This window comes from Sorex araneus, chromosome 2 (genome assembly GCF_027595985.1).
Source record: "Sorex araneus isolate mSorAra2 chromosome 2, mSorAra2.pri, whole genome shotgun sequence".
In the NCBI taxonomy this organism is placed as follows: domain Eukaryota; kingdom Metazoa; phylum Chordata; class Mammalia; order Eulipotyphla; family Soricidae; genus Sorex; species Sorex araneus.
In genome coordinates, this window is record NC_073303.1 from 25,494,960 (window position 1) to 25,501,228 (window position 6,269).

Sequence of the window (6,269 nt, forward strand, 5' to 3'; positions counted from 1 at the left end):
TGGCGGCTCCAGGCTCAGCCGTTTACTGGGGCGCTTAATCCGACCTGCCCGGGTGCCCACATCCCGGGGTGCGCCTCTAGGAACGCCGTCACTACTAACATCGCCCCAGCACAGGCCCATGTCCTCCAATTCGGGGAAGGGTCTGCATCTGGAGAAAAGAAAAAAGTACACACAAACACACACACACACACACGCACGCACGCACTTTGCGGCTCACCCAGAAAGGTAGCACTAAAGCAGCCCTTTCCAGAGAAGGGACAGGCCCAGAGAGGTTAAGGAACCTGCCCTAGGCCAAACAGCTAAGTGCTGGGATCAGGATCCACGCCCTGTTCTAGGTGACCGCCAAGGCCCTCCTGCCTCAACTCCTGCTTCCTTCTCTAAATGAAAAGCAAATAGAGACACCGGTCCCTGACCTGGTGGAGCCTGGGTATACTCCGGGAGACTGGAAGTACTACCAGACGTTAGGAGGCAATAAAACACAGAGTCGGGGTGACTTTCAGTTGACAAAATGATCCAGATCATCCGGAGCTGGTTTTGAGCGGTGCTGGGAGGTGGTGATGGAGCCCTCGGTTAGCAGGTGTTTGCGCAAGGGAGACTGAGGTTGTGCGGAGACAGAACAATCTAAGGGACCCAGAGATAGGCAGGTGCGAGCCTCCAGTGACAGGGTCCCTCTGTGAACCCCAAAGCCGCCGGCTGCACCCACTGCCTGCCTTCCTGCTTCTCTTTGGGACAGTGTCACTCACAGACTTCATCCGAGGTCTCTGCTGGTAAATTAGACACAGGTGTCCCCCCAACCCCTGCCCTCACAGCCCTCCCCCCTGTCAGTTTCAGCTTCTCCCTTTCCCACCCCACTTCGAAGAGTTTGGGAAATGAAAAATAACGCAAGGGCCCCTGTATGGGCATCAGGACACCAACAGGCTTGCTACTGGGGAGACCAATGAGGGGAGAACTGAAAGAAAAGGGAGGTCCCACCCACGCCCAGACAGACTCAGGAGCAACCTTCGCTGCCCTTTTGCCCGGCCCCAGGCCTGGGGCCAGCTCGGGGTCCTGGCTCCACCCCGGGGGAATGGGATCTTCCTAGGAACACAAAGGTTAGCAGCTGGTGTACCCAGCATGCGAGGTGGAGGAGTCTGACGTGATAACTGACACAATAAACCGTGTTTGAGAAAGATTATTCCTGCAGGGTGCGGAGGAGGGAGGGAAAAACCTGGGTCAGAAGGGACAGTGTGGGGGCGGCGGTGGGGATCTGGGCCAAAGGCGCCCTCTGTGGTATTGGAGAGGAAGGGGTGACCAAGAAACTGGAGATGGGCTGCTACCAGGCGATTTGTCCTGTAACAGTCACATCCAAGAGAAGAAGTCAATAATGGATCAGACAGAGGGTGGGCGAGGGAGAGAAACTAACTTACAGGGAGGCGCCCAGGGGCGCTGAAGCTGGCCCTGCCTCTGGCCGACCCTGGTCCCAGCTGTTGCACCCCCAGGGACTAATCCTGAAACTCAGAACAGGAGGGGGCCCCTTGAGCACCAGGGGATGTGGCCCAACTCCCCCTCCCCCAAATGAATGGTGAGTTGGGGGAGGGGGGCTGCTGGTGCCAGGAAGATGAGCTCAGTCACCGGAGGGGAGGGCGTGTGCGGGCAGGTGTCCGGGGGTGCCTGCACTTGGAGACAGAGTTCAGGGAGACGAGGGCAGTCTCCTTGGGGGCGGGGTGAGGGGGGGACACGGCAGTGCTTCTAGATCACTCCTGGAGGGCCTGGGGACTCCACGGGGTGCTGGGCTGGCAACTGCGCTGGCTGCATGCAAGGCACGCACCCTACCCACTGTACTATGTTACAGGCGTCGGGTCCCCCCACTTTTTGGTTTGTTGGTTTGTTGGTGTTTCGGAAAGGGCACTCTTGGGAGAGTCCCTGTCCCAGCAGTTTCTGAACAGTCACCGAGCTGGGCCACCAGAGGCAGGTCTCAGACACGAGGTTGGCGTGTTGGCTGGTGATCCCAATTGCGGGAGGCACACCTGGAGGCGGGGGAAGGTGGTCCATGGCCTGGACCTGCGTTGGCATCTACCCGCTCACCTGTGGGCACAGAGTGCCAGAGATGCCCTCAGAGGGGCCCCAAGGTGTGGGGCTCAGGTGAGGCCCATCAGCAGCCCCGGGTCCCTCCCCCAGCCCCACCCTCAGGCCCTGGAACCCAGGCCTGTGTGGACTGCCAGGGCCTTTCCTGGAACTCGCCGAGGTCGGTGCCCCTCCCTGCCTGCCCTGGCACACTCCAGGCACATCGTGTCCCTTGGGCACCTTGCAGACACCGCAGGAGGCTGGGGCGGGGGACATGTCCCCACCCCCTCAGGAAGAGTCTGGCCGGGTTTTGAGCAGAGAACTGAGTTCCCCGCCCTGGGGCGGTCACCCTACCCGTGGCCCCAGCAGACCGCAGGGGACAGCAGAAGCAGCATTGTGGTAGCTGGCAAGATTGCCGGATCTTTGTTGTGGCTTTGGGTGGGAGGGTAGGCTGGGCAGAAAAACGGGGTCCCGGGCTTCAAAGTACCTCCCCACCTGCTTTTCCCTCCCTCGGAGGCAATCTTCAGGGGCCTCGTGGTTTTGACAGAAGGGGACAGGAAGCGGCTCTGAACTCCGGGTTGGTGAAGGACAGACCCAGGACAGACCCAGGCCACCGTGCTCTACATTCCAGCTCTCCCAGCATCCTCTTACTCCGCTCCCCGCCACCCTGAGAACACCTCCACGTGCTGGCTGAGTTACACCATCATCACCGCCCACCCCCACCAAGCATCCCTAACCCACGGGGTGGGGGTGGGGAGGGATGTGGCAAGCGGCAGCCCGGGCAGGCTGCCTGCCCGGCCTCACCTGGGGAGGTAGGGGTGAGGGGAGCCCCCTCCCGTGAGGGCCTGGTGGGGCAGGACCCGCGGTGCTCGGGTGGTGGGCAGGGAGCGGCCCAGATGCGGGGCCGAGGACGCCCAGGGATGCGCCAGGCGGCCACGTGGAGGCCGCGCGGCGGGCAGGGGCGGGCGGAGTGCGCGCCCCAGCCGCGGGGGGAGCCGCGGAGAGAGCCGGGTCGTCGCCGACCGCAGGCTGCGAGAGCGGTTGGTCTGGTGAGCGAGCACACCCACTTCCCCAGCTGCTGAGTCAGGCTGTTCTCGCTCCCCGCTCGCCCGCTCGGGACATTGTGTTCCAGCCCCGGCGCGCTGGCACGGGGCCCAGGCGCTCGCACCAGCCTCCTCGCCCTGTTTGTGCTCGCGGCTTGCGCTCGGGCGGCGCGCAGCCTCCCCGCCGCCTGCCCAGCGCTGCGTGCTGGGGACACCCCCGCCCCCGCCGCCGCCTCCGGGTCCGGGTCCCGGGGTGCGCCCGCGGCCGCGGCTCCTCGGTCCGGGAAGCCCCGCGGCCTCGCCCTCCTCTCACCTGAGCCCCGGGTTTGAAGCCCTCCACGCCCCCCCCCCCCGCCCCAGATGTGCGTGAGGCCCGGAGGAGCAGAGTTGAACGGGCAGGTGCAGGACCCCTCCCCACCCCCACCCCCACATCCCCGCCCCACCTGGCCGAGCGGTCCCCGCACCCGGAGGAGCCGGGCGAGAGCCGGGCTGGGAGCGCGCCAGCTCCGGACGTGGGAGACCTGGGATGCAGCCACGTGACATCGAAGCCCGGGCAGAGGGGCCCTGAGTCAAGCGATCCCCAAGGAAAAGCCGCCCCGCTCCTCGCCCCCCTTCCCTGAGCCCTTCTCGAGACGGAACTCCAGGGATTCCATAACTTGGGAACCCCCTGGCGCCGCGCCTGGAAGGAAGAGCCTAGACACCAGCCGCTGGCAGGGGAGAGGGAGCCGACCCCCGCCCGAGGCGGGGCCCTGGCGGCCCCTGGCTCCATCCACCCCAGCCCCGGGGCTATCCGGAGCCCCGCTTTCTCTCTGTCCAACCTGCTGCCAGAGACGGCCCTGAGCTGTCTCTCTCTGTCTTCTCTGAACCAGGGGCCAGTTGAGCAATAGAGGACTTGGACACTGGCCCTTTAATATAGGAAAGGCACCCGCAAGATTGAGAAGGGGGGACTTAGGGGAATTGGGAGGGCAGGTCTGACAGAAAAAGCCTAGAACCGGGCAAGAAAGATTGTATAGGGGATAAAGCCCTTTCCTGGCAGGTGGGCAATCCCGATGGATCCCTGAAACCACACGGTCCTCACCTGCCTTCCCTTCAGCACCACCAGAAGTGACCTCAGAGCACTTCCGGGTGTGGCCCCCCAAACTCCCCCCCTCCAAAAAAAAAAAGAGATTTAAAAACTTCTTATGGAGCCCTTCTCCCTTATTCCCACCTCCCCCGTTTGTGAGACCATACTCCACCCCTAGGGCAGTGCCCTCCTCCAAATCTCCCCCATCTCCAGGTCCTGGCTCCTGAAACCTGGAGCAGAGCCAGCTGAGCTGATTCTTCCCGGTCCTGAGTGGCCAGCACAGCCGCGAGTGGCCAGCACAGCACGCTCAGTCTGTCCCTTTCTCAGGGCACAGCTTGTGGCCTGTCTCATATTCTAGCGATCTGTTTACTAATCCTGTTCTTCTAACCAGATTAGAAAAGTCCTTGAGGCAGAAACAAAGTCTGTCTCTGAGACCTTCCTCCCCTCCCCCACCAGCCCGGTCACTCGGGCTCATCCCCCTCAGAGGCCCAGCTCGGCCGCCGCCCACCGAGGAGGTTCGATAGATCGGGGTGGATTGAAGTGATTTCCTACCCTTGGGGGCCCAGGGAAGAGAGGGACAAACACTGGGTGTGCGAGGTTAAATAGTAACCCAGGCCGGGCAGGTGGTACCAAGTGTGGGAAGCGAGGTACTCTGGGCCCAGAAGGAAAAGAAGAAAGTGCCCCGGGAAGTCCTGGGCCCTGAGAGGGGTTCGTGGAGGAGGCGGGAGGAGGAGTGGGTGTGTGTGTGACTCACTCTGGGTGACATCACCCCAGGCCGGCCTCCTGCGAGGCTGCTCCACAGGCACTATCTCTACTCTTCCAGGGGGAGGGGCGCCCCAGCCAGACCTGCCTGGAGCCAACCAGAGCGGCGCGGCCGCCTTGGTGCGGGGTCCCCACCCTCGGTCGCCGGGCACAGCCTGTTCTCGGGCCGCCACTCCCACTCTCTTACACCCTCGGGAGCTGCCCGGCGCTGCCTGGCGCTGGATGCGCTCCGGGCCCACCCTGAGCCACCTCGGGGGTGTGTGACCTTGGGCAGGGCACTTCCGTCCCCCGTGGCTCTGTGCCTCCTTGGCCTTAGCCCCAGGGTGTGACCATGGGTGCAGGTCCAGGGGATGCAGCCACCTCCGTGGGCGTGACCGGGGCTGCTGGGGCCCCCTCCGCCCCCCTCCCGGGCGCTGCTTTCCATCCCCCCCCATTGCTCCCCTCCAGAGTGTGCGCCGGGATAGAGCGGTCAGGCGTCGCAGCCCGCACATCAGGGGGTGGTGCTGGGGAACCCGCGGGGGAGGGGGCGGCGGGGGCCCAGCTCGAAGGAACCTCTGCTCTCTTCCCTCCCCTTCGGAGTGCTCCCAGCTCTCCAAAAGGCTGGTACAGTTTGTTACTCCAGGGCCGGAATGTCCCGTGTGTTTCATGTGGTCGCTGTCCAGTCCTACGCTGGCCGCTTGATATTTATACTTCCTTCTTCAGCGGGGGCCGCCAGCTGTCAGTCACCAGGTTCTTGGCTTCCCCCGGCACCCCCCGGCGCCAACCAGGGCTCAGTCCCTGGCGGAGAAAAGTGGGATTTGGGGGCAGTGAAGCCCCAGCCTCCTCTCTGCCATCCCCGGTTCCCAGGCTGGAACGCTCTCTGCTGTGACTAAGGTTTCGCCAGGCTTTTGCCATCAATGCCCCTGCCCTCCCTTAACCACCTCGTTTTCTCAAGCACTCCAGCAATAAGTACTTATTTTTTGGGTGCCAGGCATCAAACCCAGGGCCTCACAAATGCATTGAAAACTCACTGACCACTGAGTCACCTTCCCAGCATTGTTTGTTTCTATTGGGGGCTTCCCCAGGGAGGCTGGCACCCCCCAGGGCTACACCCAGTGTTGCTCTTGAGGCCAGATGGTGCCAGGGTAGAACCCAGGACCTGGGGCATGCCAGGCTTGTGCTCCAACCCTTTGAGTTTTCTCCCTGGCTACTGTAGCAATGTTTTGGAGGCCAGCTAGAGGAGTGCAGCTGCAGGTTCTGTCTAGACCTCTCTCTCTCTTTCTCTCTCTCTGCCCCCCCCATGATAATCCACCAGAGGTGACATAGAGACAGTGGTCTTTGGCATCTTTGGCACCAGGTGGGATGTAGTAGCTTTGTGC